The sequence below is a fragment of the Lynx canadensis genome, chromosome A2 (assembly GCF_007474595.2).
Source record: "Lynx canadensis isolate LIC74 chromosome A2, mLynCan4.pri.v2, whole genome shotgun sequence".
Lineage (NCBI taxonomy): Eukaryota > Metazoa > Chordata > Mammalia > Carnivora > Felidae > Lynx > Lynx canadensis.
In genome coordinates this window covers 114,428,099-114,456,075 of record NC_044304.2, presented here as the reverse complement: position 1 = coordinate 114,456,075, position 27,977 = coordinate 114,428,099, and the positions used below count along the sequence as shown (strand labels likewise).

At 42.3% G+C, this 27,977-nt stretch overlaps 1 pseudogene; it reads left to right on the top strand.

Annotated features, from left to right (window-relative positions):
• The first annotated feature begins 940 nt into the window (after positions 1-940).
• On the top strand, positions 941-20,998 carry LOC115501687 (annotated as a pseudogene).
• Positions 20,999-27,977: the final 6,979 nt, after the last annotated feature.

Genomic DNA, 27,977 nt, shown 5'->3' with positions numbered 1-27,977 from the left:
GGAGATAAAAATGATCTCTTTAAGGAGGATTTCAAAAATCTGGTTATTTCAAGGTAGCAGCCTTTTGGGGGGAAAACTAACAAGGGTTCCAGAGGCCAATTATCCCTTGTTAGCAACGTTGGCCTCATGTTAGAATGAGGAATGGATGTGTCTCAACGCTATCCCTCTTCCATTCAGTATAGATCAGCAAGAGAGGGCTCCAAATAAATTTCATCCCTTTTCAGGATGTTTCCCTGTCAAGCACATTCTAGATTCACTCTGTGGAAAAATGTCTATAATGTGTTTAATATGGTTACGATTTTGCTTTATTTCTATTAGGTAAGTGGTTTCCTTTTATTCTTAACACTGCATCTAATATTAGCTTACAGCGTTACTGGCACTGTATGTGACCCAGGGGAGAGTTAGAAAGGAAGTAGAAGATGTGGCCTCAGAGGGCCCATGGGGGAGAAACAACACAATAATGATAATTAACATTTTTATAACACTTGAAAATGTAAAAGTCACTTCCCATTACTTTACCTCATTAATTTTCTCCACAAATACATTGTGTAGGCTTTACTATCTCCATTTTACAAATGAGGACAGTGAAGCTTGAAGTAGGAGGGACTTCCCCAAGATCACATTCCAGTAAAAGAGTGTGATCTTAGAAATCATATTCTGACTCTAAAACTCTATCACATTCCATTGAAAATTGGCAATTATACTCCAATATCTGTGTAGGTACGTGCTGATAAGACTTCATGAATGATCATGGTGGAATGGGGTTCCTCAGGGATGCTTTCTTGGGAGAGGGTGCAGTGCACATGGATGACTGAAGGAATCAAAGGCTCTCCTGCTGGGGGGAGAAAGGTGGAAAATTACATGAGAGGAGAACAAGGGCAGGAATGAGCTGAACATGTGGATCAGGGGAAGGAGACAGATCTTCCCAGGCAGAAGAACCATGACTGAGAATAACGAGGCAAGTCTAGGAGATATTGGTGATGTGAATATAAGGGGTAAGGGAAACACAACACCTGGAATTTTCTTTCCATTGCCTCAAGGAGCCCGGCACTCCTGGTTCACAACAGAAATTGCCATGCTAAGAACATGTTCTGCACTGGTGCCTCAATGGGTAGAAAAGGGGGTTGCCAAGTGAGTTATATATAGAAGTTGTGCAAGGGAAGTTCTTATGCAAAATGACTAAACATGCTTCATTGCCCTGCCTGGTTACTTATAAACGTTGTGTATGTGTAGAAGTTGATGGGAGTCCAGACATTGTCTAAGAGATTTCTCAGAGTAAAATGAGAATAAAGTTGTTCCAAAAAAAAAAGGCCTCTAGGTTCATTGCAGCTGTTGATGACAGTCTGTTTCTCTGCCAAGTGGATGCAGTTTTAGCCACATTCCAAGCAAGCATTTCCTATATCTGACACCTTAGAACTTGGGGGAGACTGGGAGACAGAGCCTTACTCAAAGGAGGAACTGACAACTTGGGGGTGGGGAGGGAAGAAAGACATGATGCAGACCTGAATGATCTCTATAGTTATGTAACTTTCTAGCCACAAATCACTTATTAAACCGCTGAATACATAGGACAAAGGCTGTGTGCATTCAGGTTGCTCCAGTTACCTTGAGATCTGGGATCTGCAGGGCTGGGTTGTCTGTTGGTCAGGTCAGGAAAACAGCATCACAAGCACAAGGGAGAATTACAAACTCTTGGGAGTCAGTGCCTGACTGGCTGTACCGAGAGTCTCTTCCAGGAGGGTATCTGCCTAATTAGAGCACAGGGATTAGAGTTTGCTTATCCACTTTGATGAAGAGTGTAGGCTCTAGAACTGGGGAGCATACAAGTTCACACTGAAGATCTTAGGACTTGAGTTTCCTTTTTAAGAGAAAGATAATAGTAAAACTGTAGTGAGGAGCAAATGAGATAATGCATGTGCTGCCATTGGGGCTCCTTGTTCCATAGAGTGTAAGATGGAGATTTGCATGCAGATCAGGGATTGGGGTGTCCTCTAGGGGTCAGTACTTTGGGGAAGTGAAGATGGCATTACCAGGGAGAGAGAGAAGGTGAACTGTGATGCAATTGTATGAAAAGCTTCACTAATCCCATGAGTGGCTGTGCAGCCACAATGGCCCTCCAGCATTATCCTAAACTGAGACAAAGGGGGTCGGTCTTACATTCCCACATTGTCCAGTCTCTGGATGTAAGCTGTCCCCAGGAAGGGAGTGTGATCTTGGACAAAGAAACTCTTCAGCAGACAGCAATGCCTCAAGAGGGATTAGCTGATAGCTGTTAGCTGCCAACACTCCAGCAGGTGAAGGCACTGAATGCTAAGCCCTGAAGGGGGTGATAAATCTGAGCCCAGATTTTCAATGTCAACCTGTGTCCTTTGTCCAACAGTCCTCAAATTGTTTACGATTTCCCCTTTTCCAAGTGTACAACTTTCTGAATAAATGACCACTGATCCCTTTAGGGAGGGATTCAAGTGATCATTACTATATATACTTACCATGATGTTATAGGGTTCTCCTTCCTTGGGGGACTTTTCTCTCAGTCAGTATGTTCCATGTTAAACACTGGCTCAGATCTAGAAATTGGACTAGAGATCATGACTTTTCATTATATTGTCCCTAGTCTCTTGATCACCCGTCCTTGATTTCTTTTGTTTGTATAGATTGAATATTACCCTTTTGGCTTGCCCTAGAAATTCTGTATTCTATTAACCATCTCCATGAATTATAGCATTTGTGACTTCTTGCTTCTGGTGGTTAAGGGTGGCTACCTGGCCTCTTTTCAGGATGCTGCTATTCCCATTATAATCAATGAGTCTGATTCTATAGTAACATCCACTACCATCAGTCTGGCCTATAGAAGATGTCCACCATTGAAACTTCTCAGGGATGTTGGTGCCCCTCTACTAGGACATTTCCTGTCACTTTGGTAAACAGAGTGTCTTCTTGGGGATCCCATGGAACAAAGTTTTCTGATGCATTTTCTCGTCTTATTTAGTGTATCTACTTCAGCATGCCTACTTCTCTGAGCCCTTTGATCTCTTTTTCCACTGTTTGCCATGGTGGTTCTGGCATTTCCACTTCACTGCTTTTGCCAAATATCCAAAATCCATCCTTGATATGTTTTAGCATTGTCTCCTGAGATATTAAATCCTCTGTCACAAACATAGTATCATAGTTTCTGCTGGCATGTGCTAGCTAGATCCTATAGTTTATTTGGGAAGGGTGTGTGTGTGTGTGTGTGTGTGTGTGTGTGTGTGTATGTGTGTTTCTTAAAAGACTGAGAACTTACCAATTAGGTTATGTCGTGATTTAACCCCAGTTATTGATCTGATGACCTAGATGGGAGGTGGGAATAGATCCTGAGAGCCTATATTAGTTATTTATTGTTGTGTAACAAATTACCTCAAAATCTAGCATCTTAAAACAACAAAATTTATTATCTCACAGTTTTTGTGGATCAAGAATTTGGGTGTGGGTTAGCTCTGTGTTTCTGGCTCAGGGTCTTTCATGAATTGCAGTCAAGATGTTGCCTGGAGCTGTATTCATTTGAAGGCTTCCAGGAAGGCTCATAACATGGCTGTTGGCAGGAGGTCTTAGTTGCTTGCTGGCTATTTATTGCAGTTCCTTGCCTTGTGGATCTTTCCATAATGCTTTTTTGTTTTGATTAAAATTTTTTTAATGTTTATTTATTTTTGAGAGAGAGAGAGAGAAACAGAGTGGGAGTGGGGAAGGGGCAGAGGGAGAGGAAGACACACAATCCGAAACAGGCTCCAGGCTCTGAGCCATCAGCACAAAGCCCGACACGATGGGGCTCGAACCCATGAATCATGAGATCATGACCTGTGAGATCATGACCTGAGCCATAGTTGGATGCTTAACCGACTGAGCCACCGAGGTGCCCCATCCATAATGCTGTTTGAGTATCCTTACAGCATAGCAGCTGGCTTTCCCCAGAGTGGGTGATGACCCCCTTAACCACCACCTCCCCAAAAAAAAGAAAAAAGAAAAAAAAATTTTTGGTTAAAACTAACTTTTTGGTTAAAAAAGTCAGTTCCATTCAGAGCAAAAGGAGGCTAGAGAAGAGTGGCTGTATCAGGAAACTGGGACCACTGGGGCTCTCTTTGGGGCTGTCTTCCAGAGAGCAGCATGTGTTGTTATGCAAGTAGATCCCTTGCATTGTCTTCAGGCAAGTGTTGAGTGCTAGCCTTTGGCAGAAAGGGTGAACCAATTCTGCAGACCCAAAATGTTTAGGGAAATCTGGGGATTTCAGATTTTTTAGTGCATCAGTGGAGGTGTTTCCATCCCAAGTGTCAGTGGCTCACCCCTTCCTAATCAGAGACCAAATTCTGATGTGGAATACGTTCTGGGTTGAGAATTCAATATCCTCTGGGGCTCTGCTATTCTAATTGAGTCCTGAATCTGACACTCAGATTTCTCTGTCCTCTGGCTGTAAGATATGAGAGTTTCTTTATATGCTTCCAAAGAAGACTTCTGGTATTAACATTTAGCTTTAATTAGTAATTAATCATACTTAGTCTTTTATGGTTTTTCTCCAATGCATCTCTTTTCCCAGCAATAGCCATCCGATTCCATAGTCCTTGAATTATTATCTACCCCACATCTCAAATGCTTGACACCTTACACCTGCCAACACATACCCTTCCACTGTTTCCCACCCTACTTCACCCTAGAGAAAGTTTTAAAAGTCCTATCAATGCATCTCAGGGTCTATCAGTGCTTCATCTTACCACTGTGGATGAGGTCCTTGTGGTAGCATATTCTAATGTCTGCTTTTCCAGACCTCTCCTGCTCCACCCCAACTGTTGCCATACAAGTTCACTAAGAAACAGGCTCTGAGATAAAGATTTGTATGCTAAAAGGTAATTAGGAAGTGCTTTTGTGAGTGAAGGGAATAAGATGGGACAGAAGGAGAAGCTGAATTGCAATGCAGTTACAAAAAAGGCCTTAGTGGATCCTGTGGGCTGCTCTGGATATGGAATGACCCTGCAGAGTTTACCCGACTGGATGCAAAAGTACTGGGCCTTCCTACCTCTGCATTTAACAGTCATTGGGTAGGCACTGCCCCCAGGAAGGGATGAGAATTTGGACAAGGCAGCTGTCTTCAGCTGAGGGCAATTCCCTCACCGAGATGTCGGCTTAGAACTCTCAGCCACCTGTAGTCCCAGCAGCTGGGGGAATGGGTGCCTTAATTCTAAATGGAGTGTTGGGCCTGGGTGGCACAACATAGTATCAGGCCTGAAATTAGGGTGAGGCATATAAGGACCCTAGAGCACAAAAGTTAAGGAGGCACTCACTCTCAAGTGCCAACTCACATGTGCACCACCCTGAGAGTGTGTCTCCTTAAATTCAGTGCCTTGCTTGCTTCGCCCTTGTCCTGTCCCCCCGCACAGCATTCCCAATTGTGTGTAATGCACTTAGTCCAGAGTGTGGTATATGGAGAGTGCTCAGAAATTGTTATTAAGTTGTCATTATTACTCTTATTATCATCTCACAGTTCAGCACAACTGGGCTGTTCACATAGCTTGGACAGGACAGGTGGCTGACTGAAAGCAACTTCCTAATCCGGGCTCTACTTTTGTTTGATAAGACAGGCATCTTCTTTTTTAGACTGGAAACGCCTTTCTAGAAGTTGGAGCTGTGGTGGACACCATTAATTGTGCACCTCTAGCTCTTGCTAATAGAACTCCTAAGTTTTGGGTATCAGATAGTCATATACTTCAGGGGAAACTGGCCCCTTCTCAGTTCTGGGAATGAATTCTATTTGGCCTATGGCAATCATGGTGGTCCTATTCCTCTTGGCTGTGATTGACTTAAGCATGGGTGCATGGTACGATTCTGGCTAATGAGATAAGGGGAAGTCTGCTGGAGGCTTCTGGGAAATATTTTCTTCCTTGATAAAAAGAAACTCTCCTGAGGAACTATCCTGGGGATGTAGCCAATAATTGACTCCTAGGACTGTGGTAGCTATCTTAGGCTCATGAGGGAGGCAGCCATCTTGGGATCATGAGGGGAGCCAGCTAACAGGTTGTATTAGTCAGCATTTGCTAGACAAACAGATCAATAGGATATACATATAAGAAGAGATTTATTATAAGGAATTGGCCCATGCAATTATGGAGGCTGAGAAGTCCCATAGGCTGCCATCCATAAGCTGGAAACCGAGGGAAACCCGTGGTATGATTTAGTGTAAATCCAAAGACTCAGAACCAGGGGAACCAATGATATAGATTCCAGTCCAAGTTTCAACATCTGAAAATGAGGAATGCTTAAGGCAGGAAAACATCAATGTCCCAGTCAAGCAATCAGAAAGAAATGGTCAAATTCTTCCTCTACTGTTCTGTTTTATTCAGGCCCTCAATGGATTGGTTGATACCCACCCACACTGGGGAGGGCATGCTGCTTTCCCAAGTCCACTGATTAATATACTAATTTCACCCAGAAATATCTTTACAGACATACTCAGAAATGATGTTTAGCCAAATATCTGGGCACCCTATAATCCAGTCAAGTTGGCACATAAAAATAAATCATCCCAAGTCCCCCCACTTTATCAAGTTGGCACCCACAAGCATCTCCTTAAACTATACTTAATATGCAAATAAAGACAATAACAAGGTCATAATTCTACCCAACATGATATAACTATCCTGCATATAACTGAAAATGCACTAACCTCTTCCCCAGAAGAGGAGGTAAACTCATTGAACAGTGTTTACTCTTTGTGATATCCTACAACTTAACTACTATGATGTAAAGTTAGCAATACTTAACTACTGTTGTAAAGTCAGTATATCTTATTTTACATAAGAGAACATGAGAAGAAAGAAAACAAAGGTACACACGCACACAAATGTATTCATGACATAATGGAGGAAATACTCGTGATAATTAGAGTCCTTGTAGTTTTTCATTGACCTTAATCATAGGACAAGGTAATACTAAGAAATGCCCTAAGGAATCTCTTGTATTCCAGATATACCCTTCCTTATTTCTATGGTGGAGTAGCAGTCCAGTTTCCCCAGCCAATATAGTAATTCCCTTATTTGTCTGTTGATTTTAAGGCATGGGGAGTCCAAATTGGCCAGATGGCATTTCTAGTTCAATGAAATCGTTGCTGTGTTTCTTGCTGGTGGTGTCCCTCTCTTTGGAACTAAGATCTCTAGGCTGGTAGAGAATAAAGTTGTGGGAACAGAAAGCAAACATTTTGCTGGTGGGTTCCTAGGGGTAATAGAAAACAGTGCTACTCTCATTTCCACACCTTGATTCTGGACCCAAGAATCCTGGTTATATGGGAAACAGCACCATATATTAGCCTTCTGGGGAACTTTGCCTCAGCTCTTCAAGGTATTGCCACCAAGTTGGCACTGTAACTGAGTCTTCAAAAGGCAATTCTAACGTTCTATTAAGCCAGCTGCTTTAGGGGGTGAGGAACATGGTAAGATCAGTGAATTCCATGAGCATGGACCCATTGCCATATTCCTTTTGTTGTGAAATGATTTTCTTGATCAGAAGCCATGCTATGTAGAATACCATGATGATTGATAAAGCATTCTGAAAGTCCATGGATGGTTGCTTGGGGGAGAAGCATTGTATGCAGGGAAGGCAAATCTCTATCCAGAGTGTCTATTCCAGTAACACTGTCCCTTCCATGATATAATCAACCTGCCACAGGGTAGCTGGCTGATCGCCTCAGGGAATGGTGCTATATAGGGGACTCAGTGTTGGTGTCTGCTGCTAACAGATTGAGCACTTAGTGGTGGACTTAGCCAAGTCAGCTGTCGTGAGTGGAACCCGGCGTTGTTGAGCCCATGCAGAACGTCTATCCCTGCCACTATGGCCACTTTGTTCATGAACACATTGGGCAATGACAGTGATGACAGGGGACAGAGACTTATGGTATTCACAGTGTGCTTAATTCTGTCCATTCAATTATTAAAATCTTCCTCTGCTGAGGTAAACCTTTGGTGAGTATTTACATGGGGAACAAATATCTTCCTTTGTTTTGCCTATTCAGAGAGGTCTACCCATGTACTTCTTCCCCAAGTTTCTTTGTCACCAATTATGTAATCATGTTCCAAGTCCCTGACCACCCAACCAAACATTGACCACGACCCATGAATCAATATATAGTCACATATCTGGTCATTTCTCTTTTCAAGCAAAGTGAACCAGGTGCACTGCCCAGAGATTTGCCCCTTGGAGGATTGACCTTCACTACTGTCCTTCAGGGATGTCCCAGAAAGAGGTTGTAGTGCTGCAATTGTCCACTTTCAAGTGGTGCCAGCATACCATGTAGAAGCATCTGTATAAACCAGGCCTGAATTTTACGTCTTCTGTCAACTGGTCATAGCGAACTCCCCATGAGGCCATGCAGGTTGGGAGAGAGAAGGTAATATGGCATGAATGGGGATGCTGGACATTTGGGCTACTTCTTCATGTAAATTACTTGGGCCTTCAGGGCCTGCTTGGGCCCGACTGCATATACACTACTTCTACTTGATAATGGAGCGCTGCTGGACATACCAAACTTCATGACTTGCTCAGTCAGATAACACCCACAACACCTGGTTCATGAAGGCAGCTCAGGTAACTTGGTGGTCCATGGTTAAGTGTTCTGTTTCTACTAAGGCTTGGTAGCCTAGCCAAGAGCCATTTCTAAAAAGAAGAGTGTTTATCTGTGGAGGGTGGTAGGAATTTGCTCCAAAGTCCTAAGAGTCTATGGTGCAATTCACATATAGAGGCCTGCCAACAGCTCAAAACAGCATCTCCACCTGCTAAGCACTCTTCAAGCACCATGGGACCTGCTGGGTCATATGGCCCAAGTGGTAGAGCAGCCTGCACAGCAGCCTGGACCTGTTGCAGAGCCATCTCTTGTTCCGGGGCCCACTCAAAACTGGAAGCTTTTAAGGTCACTCAGTAAGTGGGTCAGGGTGACACGCCTACATGAGGAATGTGTTGCCTCCAAAACCCAAAGAAACCCACAAAACATTGTCTCTTTCTTCACTGTAGGAAGGGCCGGGTGTAACAACTTACCCTTCACATTAGAAGGAATATTTCAACATGTCCCATACCATTGGACCCTTACACATTTCACTGAGGTAGAAGGCCCCTGAATATTAGATTTATTTCCCACCCCTGGTATGCAAATATCTTACCAGTAGGTCTAGAGTAGTTGCTACTTCTTGCTCACTAGGTCCAATCAGCACAATGTCATCAATATAATGAAGCAGTGTGGTATCTTGCAGAAGGGAAAGGTGATCAGGATCCCTGTGAACTAAATTATGACATAGGGCTGGATATACCTCTGAGGTAGGACATTGAAAGTATAATTCCGGCCTTTCCAGCTGAAATCAATCTGCTCCTCATGGGCATAATGGACAGGGATAGAGAAAAAGGCATTTGCCAGATCAATAGCTACATGCCAAGTACCAGGGGATTTGTTAAATTTGCTCAAGCAATGAAACCACATCTGGTACAACAAGTGAAATTTGAGTCACCACCTGGTTAAGCTTACATTAATCCACTGTCATTCTCCAAGATCCATCTGAATGGGGATGTGGTGGAAATCACCACCCCTGCATCCTTTGAGTTCTTGATGGTGGCACTAGTTTTTACAATCCCTCTAGGAATGCATTATTGCTTTTGATTTACTATTTTTTCTATTTTTCTTAGGTAGAGTCAGTTCTAGTGGCTTCCACATGGCTTTTCCCACCATAGTGGCCCTCACTCCACAGGTCAGGGAACCAATGTGGGGATTCTGCCATTTCCAATTATGGCTTTTGGAATGGGAGAAATAATCACAGGATTGGTTCAGGGACCCACTGTGAGAGGGACCTGTGCTAAAACTCCACTGATCACCTGGCCTTTATAAGCCCCCACTCTGACTAGTGGGCCACACTGATGTTTGTTTGAGTCTCTTGGATTAGTGTCTATTTGGAGAGTGTTCCTGAAAGGTCTGATGATTTTCTTTTCTCTAATGCAGGTATACCCTGAAAAAAGATTGTAGGTCCCTCTGGGGAAAGCTGGGAGAAAGATTAGAACTATAATTTTTTAAAATTTTATTTATTTATTTATTTTGAGAGAGAGAGAGAAAGAGAGCATGCAAGCACAAGTTGGGGAAGGGCAGAGAGAAGGAGAAACAGAATCCCAAGCAGGCTCCACACCATCCGCACATAGTCCCATGTGGGCTTGAACTCACAAACTGTGAGATCATGACCTGAGCTGAGATCAAGAGGCCGATGTTTAACTGACTGCGCTACCCAGTGCCCCAGCAGTATAAATTTTTGTTAGTATACCATGGTCTTTCCTTAAGGGTAATGAAGTCTTTCCTTCGTTCAAGGGGTTCTAGGTCTATAAACAAATCTGGGAATTAACTGAGAGACCATGACCCTCTGTTTTTATGATTCAGGTTAGACTTTTATTCACTTGACTTAGAACTTTTCTGTGTGTACAGATCAAGTAAGAATTTAGTAAGCTTCCTGTCTATTTCACTTCTAGAAACACTAAGATCAGGTAGCCAATGCCATAAGATCTTCATGAGTCAGACAATTCTGATTTCTGCTTTGATTCTGCTGTCCATTATGGTAATCATGCCCCCTTTGCCTTTGACTGTTGAGTGCTGTCACTTAAATCCTGACACTTCAGGGTCCAATTACTCCCATTGAATTTAGGTTTCCCCTTTGAGTGGCTATAGTTTCCACTGTAAAGTCTGGCCTACAGAGAAGAGGGCTCCCCTCACAAACTTATTTCTCACAGTCACGGTGAAATATATGTCTTCTGGACCCTCCCAGTGTGCGTGAGTAGGTCCTAAATTACAAATCCACTATAATGTTGCAATCTTTCTGCCTTTAAATCTCTTCTACATTAAATTAAGTAGGTCAGGCATTTCTTTCTTTTAAAAAAATTTTTTTAATGTTTACTTATTTATTTTGAGAGACAGTGAGAGCATAAGCAGGGGAGGGGCAGAAAGAGAGGGAGAGAAAGAATCCTAAGCAGACTCTGTGTTGTCAATGCAGAGTCCAATGTGGGGTTCAAACTCATCAACTGTCAGATCATGACCTGAGCCGAAATCAAGAGGCTTAACCAACTGAGCCACCCAGGTGCTCCTAGATCAGGCATTTCTAATTCACTCACCATGGGCCACCTTTTAATCCATGTTTCAGCCAACCAACCAACCAAACAAACTTTTAGAGCCCTTTCTCATTCCCCAAGCTGCAACATTAAATGTAGAATCTTGGCCTAATGAGCCCATATCCATAAATTTATGCTCCTTCCACCATTATTCCATATCCTTAGCATCCATTCCTACTAAATGTCCCCCTCATTTCTATCTGTATAAATTAGAAAACTCTGCTCTTTTGTAATATAGTACGCTTCTGCACATCCCCATGAGGAAGGAAAGAAGAGTGGTGGAGGTGGGTACTGAAGAGAATTAGCATTGCCTTGCATGGCAGCTGCCTCAAGGGAGGGGGCATTACAGTTTCCCTGGGCAATGCAGAGTTAATCCCCTCAGAAGTGGGGACAGTGCAGAGTTAATCCCCTCAGACGTGGAAAAGCCTATACCACTAAGGGTGGAGAGGCCAATTTCATTGAGGGTAGGGAGGCCTATTCCACTGGCAAAGAAGACTTGTCAGAATTTAGGAACCTAATGTCCCTCACTTCATCAGAGTCTTCCTACTTGTCCCCATCCCAATTTACAGGATCCCATTCTTTCCCAGTCAATGCCCTCACTTTAATAGTAGACTACCTGAGAGTCTGAGGGTTAAAATTGTGTTATAATTCAACCCATCACAGGAGGAAGTTCTACATTTGATTTTAAACAGTATCAGCCCTGCAACTACAGAAAATAGGGTTTCCTTCATGGCACACATAAAAGCTTCTAGGTCATTTTTTGATGCTTGGGCTGGGAATTCAAATCCCTGAGCTCATGGGTTAATTTATTACCTATAATCAGCACATAATTTACATTAGTTAGCAGGTTTATTGGATAGTGTCTTTATCAAAATATCGAAACTGATTCAGAACATGACCCAGATTCACTGCAGGCCTTACCTGCCTGGAACCACAGGGAAACTTGCATTTTTACATTCATAATGTAATTGTATATTATTGTATACAATGTAATGTATTTGTAATTGTTCATAATGTAATTGTTCATTTGTTCATAATGTAATTGTAATTGAATAATCCCATTTGTTCTCATCCTTTAGAGAATAAACCCCAGAAAGGGACTGGAATGAGGAAACAGAAGGCTGACCAGGGGCTAGACAGCTTCTTTTCCTGACACTGGTCTAGATGTACTTGCACCAGAAGACAGGTGCCTGTTCTATGAGTAGGGACCGTGGGACACAGTAAGTTTCAGAAGACACTGAAGTGACAGGAAATGTCCAGATACAGATTAGTAAGCAGACTTGAGAGATAAAGGGAAGGGTTTGAGAGAACTCCAGCATTTTAACCTCTGGTGACTGTTCCCCCTGAGTATCTATTAAATGTTGCCACTTTGCTGGTAGGCAATTCTGACAGTGAGGTTCCATCCAGCTCAGGCAACCACTCCTGGGCTTGGTGCTGACACTTGGATTTGTCACTATATATCTCTGTCTAACAGATGCATACCTTCTGGGGTATCTTTTCAGCTCATAAGCCAGTACGGTAAATGCCCTGTTCTAGGAATTGATCCTTTTCCCTCATATGGTCCCCAAACAGTCAGGGATTGCTGACAGATCCTGGCCTCAGCTGATTGATTGGCACAGGGGTGGGCCCTTGATACAAATCAGACCAGTCATTTCCTCTGTTGGGTATTTGTGGTCATGACCATGAGACACGGGCATTCTCTATAGTTCCACAGATAATGTGTAAACTGGGAAGCTGTGGGGTGCCCATCTTCTGCCCACCATAACTATAGATAAGCAAAAAAAGAGGCCAGTCTGCAGAGAGAAAAATACAATCCTCTCCTTGCTTGAGTCTGGGCCTTTCCCTTCAGCATCTGTCACACATTTCATCTTCGTCCCTCACTTGGTTACTGTCACATCCTGGCTTGAATTGACATTACTGTTTTGTACACGTGTTGCTCTTCCTTCCAAGTATATTTATTCTAAGGACTTTTGTTTCCATGAGTTAGCCCTTGATCTTAGTATATTTATTACAAGGTCTTTTGTTTCCATGAGTTAGCCCTTGATCTTATTTATAATCAGCTGTCAATTAGAGTGACCTAGATTGTTACAAGTGCCATTATTTGAGCACACAAAAATAGTGCTAGAGTAGAGAGCACAGGAGCTGTAATGCCTGGGATTTGATAAATACTCTCATTTTACCAAAGGGGCCCCATTCACAAGTTTTGTGTTTCACTCTGGATACCTTTATCCTCTCTGCCTTTGTTTGGTTACAGTCTTTGTGTATGCCCTTGCTCTTGCACTTCCTCTGGAAACTCTGTTGCCAAGAGACGAGGAAAGGCCAAAACTCTTGATGCAAAACTCAGTTAATAAGAAAAGAGGGAAGGAAAGTTGGCAGACATCAGGTGTGATTTGGGTCTGCTTGAATCCATACCAGAAATGAGTTTTTGACAACAGGAAGATCAAGGAAATTGGAAATAGTGCAGCAATTATTCTGTGCCAGGAGTTTTACAATAGCCAGAATGGAACTGGTGCTTAGTCCTTGACCGGAACACAGAGTCATTCCTACATCATGGTGGTTTTGACTCAAGCAACGGCTTTGGATTGCAATGAAGAGTGGTTTGGGAGCATTGGAATTCGACATATGCACTTAATACCAGGATGATCGGTGTTTAAATTTTTATTTTTTTAATAATTACAATATTTAAGTCCAGAATTATTTGATATAGAAACCAGGCTATCAGATCTGCCTGTATCATTGGTTTCCAACTAAATACCTCAATTTGTCATTATTTCTGAAATTTTTAAGATAATTAAATTCTATTTGTGGTGTTTCGTTTTTGTTTGTTTGTGTTTGTTTGTTTGTTTGTTTGTTTGTTTTTGGTGCTATCACCTTCTCAATGGCTATCATCCTGCTTTATACAGCGTGTGTTAAATAAGTACTTGAATCTCTGCATGATTGAATATCCAAATGCTAATTTACAAAAGTACTTCTCAAATTTAAATGTGCCTTAGAATCACCTAGTGATATGGTTAAAATGCAGATTATGATTCATTTTAGTATGTCTGGGTGAGGCTTACACTACTGGTCTATGGACTGTATTTTGTTAAATTTTTTTAATGTTTATTTATTTTTGAGAGAGAGACAGACAGACTGTGAGTGGGAGAGAGGCAGAGAGAGAGGGAGACACAGAATCCGAAGCAGCGCCAGGCTCTGAGCTGTCAGCACAGATCCTGACGTCAGGTTCGAACTCATAAACCGCGAGATCATGACCTGAACCAAAGTGGGATGCTCAACCAACTGAGTCACCCAGGCGCCCCAGTGGACTGTAGTTTGAAGAGCAAGAATTTAGGAGACTGGAAAGAAGGAACTTCATACAAATCAACACTTGGCTGGTGTTTTTCCTCCTGTGTCAAGTCAGTGTTAAGGCGAATTAAGCAGTGAAAGCAGATGGAGTTCTGGAAACATGAATTCTACTCTTGACCCTATCACTAATTATGACTTTGGGCAGATCACTTACCTTCTTTGGGCTTTGGTTTTCAGTCCTATAAAATGAGGGGATAGGGCTGAATTATGCTTCAAGCTGTCCTGAGGAATTTTATAGCTCTACAGAGATGCCTTGGGTATCCTCCAAGAAAAGTGTGAGGCCAGTGTGGAAAGGAAGAGGAGCAGTAAAGGCAACGGAGAGGGAGCCATTATTTAGAAACACAGGAGAACAATGTGGAATGTATCCTGTCACTAAGAAGGTGGCTTCAAGAAGGATGCAGTGGTGGATTGTGCCAAATGCTTTTAATTATCATCCAACACAGCAATCAAGGTCAGCATGATTCCCATTCCTGGGATTTTAAGCCACTCATTGTTTTAAAGAAGTCCAAAAATTAATTCTGGACTTGACTTCTTACTGGTGGTGTCTAAAGTTCTTAAGATCATCCCTTATGACAAAGGGGAAGGTGGGAAGGTTGGGTGGGCGGGGGGGAAATACCAATTGAACAAGTCAGCACCCACCAAAGTTATCCTGCTGTCTGCGGGACTTGATCTACTCTCCCTCCTTCCCTCTGATTTCTCAGTGGACCTTTTTTCCCCAGTCGCTCCTTGGGAACAGGAGATGACTGATTCATTCAACCACCAATCATAGGCAGAGCTCAAAGGGGTGCTGATCACCCAAGTCTGGCCTGGGTGAGGCATACATGCTGAGATTTCTTTTATGTCTTCTATTTCCAGGAAAGAAAGGAGGGAAGGGAGAAAGGAAAATTTTCCAGCGACACGTTTTTATAGTTCAAAGCCATTTTTTCTCATCCATGACTGATTAGAATCACCTGTAGTGTTTTAAGCATATCCCTGTCTCCCAAAGGTTCTCATTTAATTGGTGTGAGGAGAGGGTCGCCTGGGTGGCTCGGTCAGTCGGACATCCAAGTTCAACTAAGGTCATGATCTTGCAATCTGTGAATTCAAGCCTGGCATCAGGCTCTGTGCTGACAGCTTAGAGCCTGGAGCCTGCTTTAAATTCTGTGTCTCTGTCTCTCTCTGCCCCTCTCCTGCTCATTCATTTTTTTTTCTCTCTCTCTCCAAATTAAGTAAATATTAAAAAAATTTTTTTAATAAAAAAATAATAATTGGTGTGAGGAGAGACTTAGGTGGTGTGTCTGTTTTTAAAGTTCCCATGATGATTCTAATATGCAATGAGGAATAAGAATTGATTTAGTCCCCAGGCTCAGCATTTTCCTTCTTCTTTCAGTGTGTCTGTTGGCAACTTGCTCTGAGTCTAGAACTTTTGGGTAAGAAGACTGTGGTTGATGTAGATTATTTAAAGGCCACCTTGATCTGAACAGAACTATTAGCTTTCTGTTCAGAAGTGTTGCATTCCCAGGCTCCTGCAATGTTTCAATCTCTGCAGCCTCAGGTGACCAAAGGGCTCTGTTGGGGGGACTCCAAGATAGAACAATGGTTTTTAGGCAGGAGGGGCTTCAAGTTGGTGTTCCAGGGACCCAGCTGTGCCTACCCTAATTTCAGCATGCATGGAATGTTTTAGCTAAGCATAAACTCCCTGGATGGCAGGAATTGCATCTGTCCCACTGTGCCAGACAATGGGCAAATGCACTGAAATCTTGATGCTATATTTTTAGCTTAGAATCAGAGGCAGATCTCTTGGAATCTGAGATTAGGTTCCACAGTGGCTTTCAAGCATTGTATACTATGACCTCATTCAATTGTGGTGTTCTCTCTTTTTCTACTACCTAATCTCTCCTCCTGGTTTTGAAGGGAATCAGAATATACCACCCCAAAATATGCCGATTTGGCATAAAAATTATTTTGAGCTAAAGACATTTGAGATTCAACAGATATAGAAAGAAATCTTTCTAAAGCTTATTTTATCTGTCTAAAAGCAGAAACGCCTGAGAAATAAGGACTGCCATAAATCCCTTCTCCTGGGGAAGTTTTTTTTAAAATTTTTTTTTCAACGTTTATTTATTTTTGGACAGAGAGAGACAGAGCATGAATGGGGGAGGGGCAGAGAGAGAGGGAGACACAGAACCGGAAACAGGCTCCAGGCTCTGAGCCATCAGCCCAGAGCCCGACGCGGGGCTCGAACTCACAGACTGTGAGATCGTGACCTGGCTGAAGTCGGACGCTTAACCGACTGCGCCACCCAGGCGCCCCGTCTCCTGGGGAAGTTTTATGGCCATGAAGAAGATGAAAAATCAGCACAAAAAACCTTACTAAGATAACCTTTGTCTTCCATTACTTTCCTTTGTATATTTACTTCCCCGTTCTTTGCAATCCCCAGAAGCCCCCAAAACCTTTTCCTTTGTCTTGTTACATCTCTATAATTCATCATTCTTTGTTAAAATTGATGTATAAGCTCTCAGGCCTATCCACTTCTTTGGTTCTTCACATCTTTTCTAAGAAGGCCCTCATGTTACATAAAAATTAACATCAAATGAAATTTGTATGTCTCTTCTCCTTTCATCTGTCTTTTGTCAGTCTGATTCTAAGGACTCCAGTCAACGAACCTAAGAGGGTAGAGTAAAAAGTTTTTTTTCTTCCCCTACAATTTCAACTGTGACTGCCAACAGCTCTCAAATCTATTGGTCTCTCCTAGTTTTTGACTCATGACCTATTGGAAAGCTACACCTGGATATGTCACAGGCTCCCTCAAAATTCAACATTGACAAAACTGAACTCATTGTCTATTTCTCAAAACATCCTCCTTTTCTCACTATTCCTGTCTCACTTGTCATTAGCAGCTCTGTGCACCCCATCAGTTGGGCTGAACTTATCAGAGTCACCTACCATGTGCCATCCAATGTTCCAACCACTCTGCATACAGTAAGGATTAAGCCAGACAGGGTCCTGCTTTTATGGAGTTTGAGGTTTTGTGTGGAGAGAGATGATAGTGAAGAGATCATTCTACTTTCAGACAATAAGCAGGCTATGAAGAAAGTAAATGAATGGGAAAGAGAGTGATGGGAAGGCCAGTTTAAGAAGTGTGGTCAGAAAGAACCTCTCAGAGCACCTACTTGACTGAAAAGCCATGGAAAGATGGGGGCGGGAACGGCGAGGTAATTGTTTGAGATAAAGGGAACTGCAAGTGTCTGGCCCCTGAGACTTTGTGAAAGTGAGAGACCACTGTATGGAGAGTAGTGGGTCAAGGAGAGATGAAGAGAGCCATGTCATGGTGGAGTTGTAGGACTTGGTAGAGGTGTTGGATTTAATTGTGTTTTATTTAGTCCAATACCTTTATCCACACCTTCATTTTCACTCCCTTAGCCACATTCTTTGTTAGGATCCTGTTACACTTCATCTAGGCTATTTACTTTCTCAACTTTTCTAAGTCTTCCTCTTCCCCAGGCTCCTTTGCTGGCTCTTTTCTTTTTCATCCTCACCGCTTAAACTCTCAGCAGATCCCAAGCTACTCTTCTGTCTTTTTTCTGGGGCATCACCTTAGGCCAGAACACCCCAGCTTCTGTCTTAGCCCTGAGGAGGAGACTCTCTGTCTGGTTAATCATCTTCCTCAGATCTTGGAATATTATTGTAATTAGAACTGGCAAGTCCCTTATTTGATAGAAGGATTGATTTCCTTTTCACCCTATTCTCATTCCTCTCCCCCACCTCCATTTTAATTGTATTTTTAAAAATTTAGATGTGCTCTTGTGAAATGGGTATTTTATTTGTTTGCCTTTATTTTAAAATTTGTAAGTGATATTATGTTCTATATCTCATTTTCTCTTTTGATTTCTCATTAAGCATTGTGTTTTTAAGATCTATCTGTTAGGCTATGTATTTCTGATCTGTTGCTCCTAACAAATGGTAGTATTTCATGGCTTACACATTATTCAAAGTAGGCGGTGCTATGCTCATGTAACAACCCCCAAATCAATCACAGTAGCTTAACACATAAAAGTGTATTTTTTCATTCATGCAGAATCCTCTGTAGGTCTGGCCATTCTTCCAGGCAGCCTTTTCAAGCTGTGATTCAGGGATCTGCACCACTTGTATTTCATAGCTATGGCACTGGCAACATTTCTTACAGGGTTGTTGAGTCAGGGAAGGAGAGAGCATGGAAAATTCATACCCACTATTGTGTTCCTCAGATTAGAAGTAACACATGTCACTGCCACTCACAACACATTGACCAAAACCATTATATGGCCCTAACCAACTTTGTTGAGTCTGGGAAATGTAGGGTGCACATGGGCAGTCAGTGGGCATCCACCATATTATACCTACATGCTGTCCTAGTGGTGGGCATCCATCTCCCGACCACCACAAACAATGCTGCAGTGAATATCTCTGGTTTAGACCCACATGAATCTAGGTGAGAATATTTCTGGGATGTGTAGTCAGTTGAATGGTGGCCCCCCAAAAGGTACATCCATATCCTAGCCCTCAGAACCTGTGAATATGAAATTATTTGGAAAAATGGTCTTTGTAAATATAATTATTAAAGATCTCAAGATAAGATCATCCTGCATTATACAGGTGGGCATGCCCTAAATCCAATGAAAATTGTCCTTATAAGAGATAGAAGGGAAGATACTGACAAAGAGGAGAAGGCAATGAAAAGACAGAGGCAGATCTTGGAGTTATGCACCCACAGCCAAGGAACACCTGGAGCTACCAGAACCTAGAAGAAACAGGGAAATATTCTCCCCCTCCTTCAGAGGAGGAGCACAGTCTTGATTTCAGACTTCTGGCCTTCAAAACTATAGGAGAATAAATTTCCTTGTTCTAAGTCAGCAATGTAGTGTTACTTTTTAAGGTATCCCTCAGAAACTAGCACAGAATTTGCTACCTGGAATTAGGATGCTACTGTAACAAATACCTAAAATTGTGGGAATGGCTGTGGGATTGGGTAATGGGCAGAGGCTAAAAGAATTTTGAGGCACATTATAATCAAAGTCTAGATTCTGATGAGAAACTCACAAAGATGGGAACAACACAGAGGAGAAAGCGCCTGTGGTCTTAGTGAATACATATAGGAAAATGGACATTAAAAGTACTTCTGGCAAGAGCTCAGAAGGAAATGAGGAACATGTATTGGAAATGGGAGCAAAGGTTATCCCTGTTACATAGTGGTAGAAAACTTGGCCGAATTGTGTTTTCTTTGTTGTGTGGAAAGCAGAATTTGGGGGCACCTGGGTGGTTCAGTTGGTTGAGTGTCCAACTCATGATCTCACAGTTTGTGAGACTGAGCCCTCTGTCGGGCTCTGTACTGAGCATGGAGCTTGCTTGGGATTCTCTTTCTCCCTCACTCTCTGCCCCTCCCCTGCTCATTCTTTCTCTATGACCTTGCGGTTCATGAGTTCAAGCCCCACATTGGGCTTGCAGCTGTCAGCCTGTCAGTGCAGATCCCTGTTCAGATCCTCTGTTCCCCTATGTCTGCCCCTCTCCTGCTTGCACTCTCTCAAAACTAAATAAATATTAAAGAAAAAAAAAAGGTGTCCATGGTAATGCTGTGTCTCAGCTCCCTGCTCTAAACTCGGCACCAAATGTGAGCTGGGCTGGCCTTCTGTGTCTGCTCTGTGGACAGGCAGTGTGAAAGAACCATGAGCAGGTTCAGGCTCTAGGGCTCCATAGCTGCTGAGGTGGCACGCAGAAAGGTACCAAAATATAGACAGAATGGCAGATTGCTAGTGTTAGATCCAAAGGAAAAAGTGTTGCTTGAACCAAATGAAGCAATGTCAGATAAATGCCTCCTTGGACGCAGACCAAGATTGGCAAGCAAACTTTGTACCTCACCAACACAAGTCTCCCTAAATGTAGCTAGGAGATTCTCAGAAAAGAAGGAAGTCTCTTCAAAAATTATTGAAAGTACAGCCTCTTTAAAGAATACTGAAAATAGAGTATCTTCAAAGACTGTTGAAAATAAAATGCAGACACAAATCTACAGTCTAAGTAAGCTATGGTCATCTTCCTTCTTATAAGAGGGCACAGGTCAAGTGGGCAAAAATGCAGTCCTTTCAGAGCAGGAGAAAAATAATGAACATTGCCTTCAGGATATTGATGATAAGTTGCCTGAATCGACAGATGATGATGGTGAAGATGATACCAACAATGAAGATAATGATGAAGACAGTAAACCCTAATAAAGATACTCATGCCCCATTAGACTTAATGGCAGAATTTCTGAGAGCAGAAATGAGCCAAGACTACCATTTGGCAAAAATGATGTCAGATGACTCTAATCTATGAATGAGAAAATCCTGAGGCCAAGGAGTTTTTCTCATTTATTAAAGAAATGTTGCTGATGGAAGAATCTCAAAATCTTGAGAAAGATGATAAAGGTAGTGAAGAAGACAGTAGCAGTGAGAGTGAAGGAGAGAATAGTGAGGGGCTAAGTGAAGAAATCTCTGAGGAATGTGAAGATGGGTAATGAAGGTTGCTGCTATGGTTTAACCTTCACGTATTTTCATTAGTGAATACCAAGGAAATATAAAGGACAGAGCTGGAAAAAAAAAAAAAGAGGGAAAGAAGGCAGAATTCATATGCTATGAGCTTGAATATTTGAGGATATTTCTTTTTATTTAAAGAAAAAAATTTAATATTTATTTATTTTTGAGAGAGAAACAGAACATGAGTCGGGGAGGAGCAGAGAGAGAGGGAGACACAGAATCTGAAATAGGCTCCAGGCTCTGAGCTGTCAGCACAGAGCCCAACGTGGGGCTCAAACTCATGAACAGCAAGATCATGACCTGAGCCGAAACCAGCCACTTAACTGACTGAGCCACCCAAGCGCCCCTAACTGAGGAGATTTGTAAGCAAAGTGTTGAAGGTACAGCCTGGTTTCTCCTTGCTGCTTATGGTAAAATGTGAGAAGAAAGATGAACTGAGGAAGGGACTATTAAAAAGGAACCAGCACCTTGTTGGGGAGATTCAGTCTACCCGGTCTACAAAGGAAGGTAAAATTAGAAAATTCACTGTTGGTGGCCAAAATGAACAAATCAGGAGACTATAGATGCTGGAGAGGATGTGGAGAAACGGGAACCCTCTTGCACTGTTGGTGGGAATGCAAATTGGTGCAGCCACTCTGGAAAACAGTGTGGAGGTTCCTCAGAAAATTAAAAATAGACCTACCCTATGACCCAGCAATAGCACTGCTAGGAATTTACCCAAGGGATACAGGAGTACTGATGCATAGGGGCACTTGTACCCCAATGTTTATAGCAGCACTCTCAACAATAGCCAAACTATGGAAAGAGCCTAAATGTCCATCAACTGATGAATGGATAAAGAAATTGTGGTTTATATACACAATGGAGTACTACAGGGCAATGAGAAAGAACGAAATATGGCCCTTTGTAGCAACATGGATGGAACTGGAGAGTGTTATGCTAAGTGAAATAAGCCATACAGAGAAAGACAGATACCATATGTTTTCACTCTTATGTGGATCCTGAGAGACTTAACAGAAACCCATGGGGGAGGGGAAGGAAAAAAAAAAAGAGGTTAGAGGGGGAGAGAGCCAAAGCATAAGAGACTCTTAAAAACTGAGAACAAACTGAGGGTTGATGGGGGGTGGGAGGGAGGGGAGGGTGGGTGATGGGTATTGAGGAGGGCACCTTTTGGGATGAGCACTGGGTGTTGTATGGAAACCATTTTGACAATAAATTTCATATATTGAAAAAAAAAAGAAAATTCACTGTTGGAAAGTGTGCTCTTGAAAAAAAGGCTGAAGGGGCGCCTGGGTGGCGCAGTCGGTTAAGCGTCCAACTTCAGCCAGGTCACGATCTCGCGGTCCGGGAGTTCGAGCCCCGCGTCAGGCTCTGGGCTGATGGCTCAGAGCCTGGAGCCTGTTTCCGATTCTGTGTCTCCCTCTCTCTCTGCCCCTCCCCCGTTCATGCTCTGTCTCTCTCTGTCCCAAAAATAAATAAAAAAACATTGAGAAAAAAAAAAAAAAGAAAAGAAAAAAGGCTGAAGGTGTGGCTGCACAACTTTCGCCCAACAAATTAACCACGTGGCCCATGGATCTCTCAGCTATCTCTACAGAAGCTAGGGATCAGGATAGCATAATGCAGGAAAGATCTGTCTTTCTTGACAGACAAGAACCCTCTTGTCTAATGGCATGGACCCATGTGACATGCACAGGAGACCCACAAAGCTTTGGAGGATGTTATATCAGAGAAATACAACCAGCTTGGACTGAAAAGAACAGAGACAGGATGAAATGAGAGAAAGGCTATCAGACTTCCATAATTCCATAAGACATATAGGAAATTGGCTGATAGAACTACCTGACTACAAACATTTGCAACTCTTCAAGAAAAAGGATGACTCTGAGGTGCCGTTGTAGGTCCAAAGGACAGGCCACCATGGACCTGAGGGTTTGGGGGGACTATTATAGGCCCAGTGGACAGGGCTGCCATAGGCCCAGAGGGTGCATTGAGTCATGGATGACTATTCTCAGGCCTTGAAATTGAAAATGAAATTTTCCCTGTTTTGACTTTCTTGGGACCAGTGGCCCCTTTATTCCTTTCATTTTTTCCCCTTTTGGAGTGGGAATGTCTATCCTATAACTGTCCAACATTGTATTTTAGAAGCAGATAACCTGTTTTCTAGTTTCACAGATCCACAGATGGAGAGGAATTTTGCCCCATGATGGACCATACTTCCAGTTTTACTCATATCTGATTCAGATGATTTAGATGATGAGGTTTGGAACTTTTTGAGTCAATGATACTTAGATGAGATTTTGAACTTAGAGTTGACACTGGAATTGGTTAAAATCTGGAGGGATGTTGGGATTGGGATGTTAAATATACTTTGTATGTGGGAAGGACATATATTTGGGGGGCCCAATTTGGGGTTGAATAATGTCCCCCCTCCAAAGTCATATCCACCTGGAACCTGGGAATGTGACTGTATTTGGAAATAGAGTCTTTGCATGTGATCAAGTTAAGATGAGGTCATACTGTATCAGGGTGAGCTTTACATCTAATGACTGGTATCTTTAGAAGAGACAGAAGAAGGAAAGACACAGAAAAAAAGGAGAAACCCACATAAAGACAGAAGCAGAGATTGGAATTATGCAGCTGAGGAACACGTGGAGCTACCTGACTCTGAAAGGGACAAGGAAGGGTTTTCCCTGTAGTGTCTGAAGGAGTGAGGCGCTGCTGATGTTTTGATGTCACACTCCTGAACTCCAGAACTGTGAGAGAATACATTTCTGTTGCTTTAAGCCTCAAGTTTAAGGTACTTTGCAAAGGCAGCCCTAAGAAACTAAGACAGATGTTTACCCAGAGAAGGTCATAGGTGTTGATGTACTTTGATCATCTGCCAGATTGCTCTCCATACTACCTGTAGCAGGTTACACTTTCAACAGCAGTACACGGAAGTTCCTACGTTTCTGCCAACATATGACATTATCCAGCTTTTTTATTTTAACTAGCCTCATAGGCGAAAAGTAGCATCTCATTATTCCTTCAATTTTCCATTTCCCGATTATCCCTTATTTTGAACATCTCATGCTTATTAGCTTTTGGGGTTTTATCTTTTCGAAATTGCCTGTACATAGCTTTTGTTGATTTTTCTATTGGGATTGTTTACTGACCTTCAGAAATTTCCTATATATTCTACTTATTAATCCCTCATTGGTTTTAGACATTGCAAATATCTTTCTCCACTTTTTTAGCTATCCTTTAACCTTGTCCATGGTGTCCCCCATTGAAAAGAAGTTTTAAATTTGTTACATTCTGTCCTTGTTTGCCCTTGTCCATGCCAAAAAAATACTAACCCCTTCTACTGGCTCTATTGTAATCCACTAAGTGATATGATAATGTCATGTTAGAGGACTTGTTCTCTGTTCACTTGTTCGTCAGCTGTTGTGCATTTTTTTTTTTTTTCTGGACCCAGTCAACTGTGAAATCATGTGTTTAGCAAAAATCAGGGCTGGAAATGGCAGGCCTTATTCTGGAACAGAAAAACTGCAACTAATCAGGAGCATTTGGGGCTTCAGCATATTTCCTTACAGTCAAGCTATTCACATGTGGATGTGATGTACAGTTGGTCCAGAAGTTACATCCCTCTCACCTCATGGCTGTCCTAGGGGACCTGCTGAGACATGTGAGGGCAAGTGACAAACAGCTCTTTAGCCAGTAGTGTGAGAGCAGCTGTATCTCATCTTATGGGGGGATTTTTTGGGGTGAGTGTTCACTGAATCATAAAATGTGAGAGCTGGAAATGGCCTCTGGAATTATCCAATTCTACCCCTCATTTTACAGATACAGATCTAGGGAAGTAAAGGGACTTGTCCAAGTCATTGGGCTGGTAGTGAATTGCCAAGACTAGAACCCAGATCTCTTGACTCCCATTTTGTGTATTTCCATTTTTCTGCCTTCCCCCAGAGGATGTCAGAAGTCTTTTTTTTTTTTTTTTTTGAGGGCTCTGGGCCAGACCTGGGACTTAAGCCAGGAAATCAGAAGCCTCCAGATTTTGGACCCACTCAACCTCTCCAACCTCATCTCTCCATTCTAGGGTGCTCTCTGTCTTGTTCCTCTAATATTTCGTGCTCTACTCTTAGCTTGGAGTCGTTGCTCATGCTATGGTCATGCACAGGCATACCTGGCATGCCCTTCCCTCTTCTTCCTGCCTGCTTCACTTTTCAAGGGCTCCTTGTTTGAGGCTCAGTCCTACCTTCTCCACGCCACTGCCAATCAACATTATTCTCTTGCCCTTCTTCAGGTTTTCATAATGTGTTCAGTCTACACAAATACAATTTAGGCTTGACTATATGCTGCTTTTTTTTTTCTGGAATGTTCCTGTTGTACAACTGACTGAGCAAGTCATTCAGTGTCTCTGTGCCTCACATAGTTTATTCACACACACAAAAAGAAGAGATGATCAAGATAATTTCTAGGGATGCTTCTATACCTAGCACGCTATGTCTCCCTAAGATTTTGAACTACCAAAGCAAAGGGACTCTGTTTTACATTTCTATTCTAATTCCCCTAGTCTAATGCTTCTCAAGCAGGGACAATTTTGCTCCTCAGGAGACATTTAACAATTGGAGATAGTTTTGGTTATCAAGCGGGGGAGGGGTGTCCTACTGGCAACTAACATAGAGGCCAGGGATGCTGCTAAACATTTTACAATGTAAAACACCCCTCCTCCCCAAAATGGATTACTTTGTTCAAAACTTCAGGTGGGATTCCGAAACTTTACCTTATTAATCTCTAACCCAACACCATAGACACACTTTCATCTTTCAGTCAAAGACAAATGCCCTCATAAAAGGCATCGTATTGGGTATGGAGCTGTCATGAAGGAAGAAAGAAGTGAGCACCTATGCAAAACTAATGCTAAGTCAGAGAAAAGAATCTAGTTTTCCGTAGTCAAGAGGGAGAGGAGAGAGTACTGGAAAGAAGGAAACGCTGGATGGATGAAAGCTGTGATCTAAGAAGTTATTTACTCTGTAGGAGGTGTTGATTGAAATAGCCCATCTTCTAGACATCTCTGGGGGACTACATGTGATTTGGTAAATAGTGGGAATTATAATATTGGAACACATGAAGGAAACTTCTGGGAACTGCAATTTATGTTGTCAAGAAGAGTTGTGTTTTATAATATGATCATTCTTACCTTTCCTTGAAATAAAGTCTGGATTATGAAAGGAGCTTTAATTTACAGATGAGGCAAGGAAGTTGTTTCCATCCAGTGACTCTGAACTGTGACATCCAAACAAGTCACAGTCTCTCTTTCCAGACCCTTACTTAGGGATTTCTGAGGTTAGGAATGATGAATGACTACTGCTTTTGGTGACTCCCCCCAGCCTCTGCCTTGGCTGTATTCCCAACGTTCTCCCTCATCATGTTATGCTCGTCTTTCTTTTTAGGTTGCTTTGTCACCCTCGCCCCCCACCCTCTATCATTAAATAAATATAATAAGAAACATCCTAGATATATAAAATAGAAAGCTCCCCAGAAAGTTGGGATGGGGGAATCTATGACCTAAAAACTCTCTTGAGAGCTACATCATTGTTCTCAATCTCTTTTTATCTCAAACACTTGGCAGGAGGTTGTGTTATTCGTTCTCCTGGCTACCAGAGGTATCTGGCAAGGGTTTCTGTTTAGATTTCATTTGGAGAAGAAATGCTTAAGTTAAACATTAAAATTCATGAGAATATTTCAGTTCCTTATAAACTCTTCTGATCACAGTCACTTCAAGTGAGGTGTCATTTATGGCTCCTCACTGAGGAAAAGCTCTCCCAAGGGGACTTCCAGCAGTTCATTTCGGGAGACCACTGAGTCTATGCTCAAGTGCAATATTTTGTAAAACAGGCTCAAAAGACGTGTTAGCAACACTCATGAAATATTTTTTATGCTTTGGGTTCCTCTCTGTTGCATAGGATTATACATTGGATCCATGGAAAAATGGGTGCTTCCCACCCAGTCATGCCTGAGTTGTTGTTGTTGTTGTTGTTCCAGATTTTCCAATAAAAGAAAATTCAAATAAGAGTATGGAAGCATCCTCTTTTTCTTTTTAAGACTTTCCTGTAAAGGTTTCTGGGGAAATATTCTGGGGCAAGGGCTGTCAGTGTAACTATTGCAGAGCTCAATGCATAATAGAAATTTGACCAATGTGTGTTATTGCTGCTGCTGCTGCTGCTGTTGTGTTTTGGTTTGTTTGTTTTTTTGTTTTGGCAGACACGTGCATGACTTCTCTTTATAAAATGATCTGGAAAACACACAGGAAAGAGTTAGGAAAAGATAAAGCCTGTAAGTGTGACCGCATATTTTGTGGCCCAGTCATCAGTTCTCTGGAATTGGGTTTTGCATCAATTCTTCAAGGTTACCTCTTTCCCTTTTCCTTCTGCTTTTCCTATACACCAAATAGCATCTGAGTGTAAGGAACTGGAATCCCCCCCAGAAGCCCCTCTGAGATCAATGCATGCATTGGTGGACCCCCCTTTGGGATCTTTTCCCTCTTCCCCCTTGTGTGATCATTTTAAAAGCGTGATGCCAAAGCATCTGTGCAGCTCTTTGTTTGGTTTCTGGTTTTGCTTTCATAGGCCTTTCATGCTTGCTTGGCTGGGTGCAGCTGAGACTGGTTTTACAAGAAGCTACCAATAAAGCTCAGAATGGGAAGAGATGAGTAAACTCTTACTCTGAAGACAGGGTTTGTGGAAAGAAACAAAGGGAGATCCCCTTGACACTTTATGAGAATGCATAATTTAGCAAGGCTCTATTTAAAAGTACTCCTGATCCTGTATAGAAAGGCATGGCTCAACTACTAGCTATCTTCTTGTACTAATTAGGAAATTGTTTTTGCTCACCAGTTGATTTTTGAGCATCTCACCGTAATTCTGTTCTTTCTGTGACTATAGAGAATAAGAAATTTTGCAAATAACTTGAAGAAGC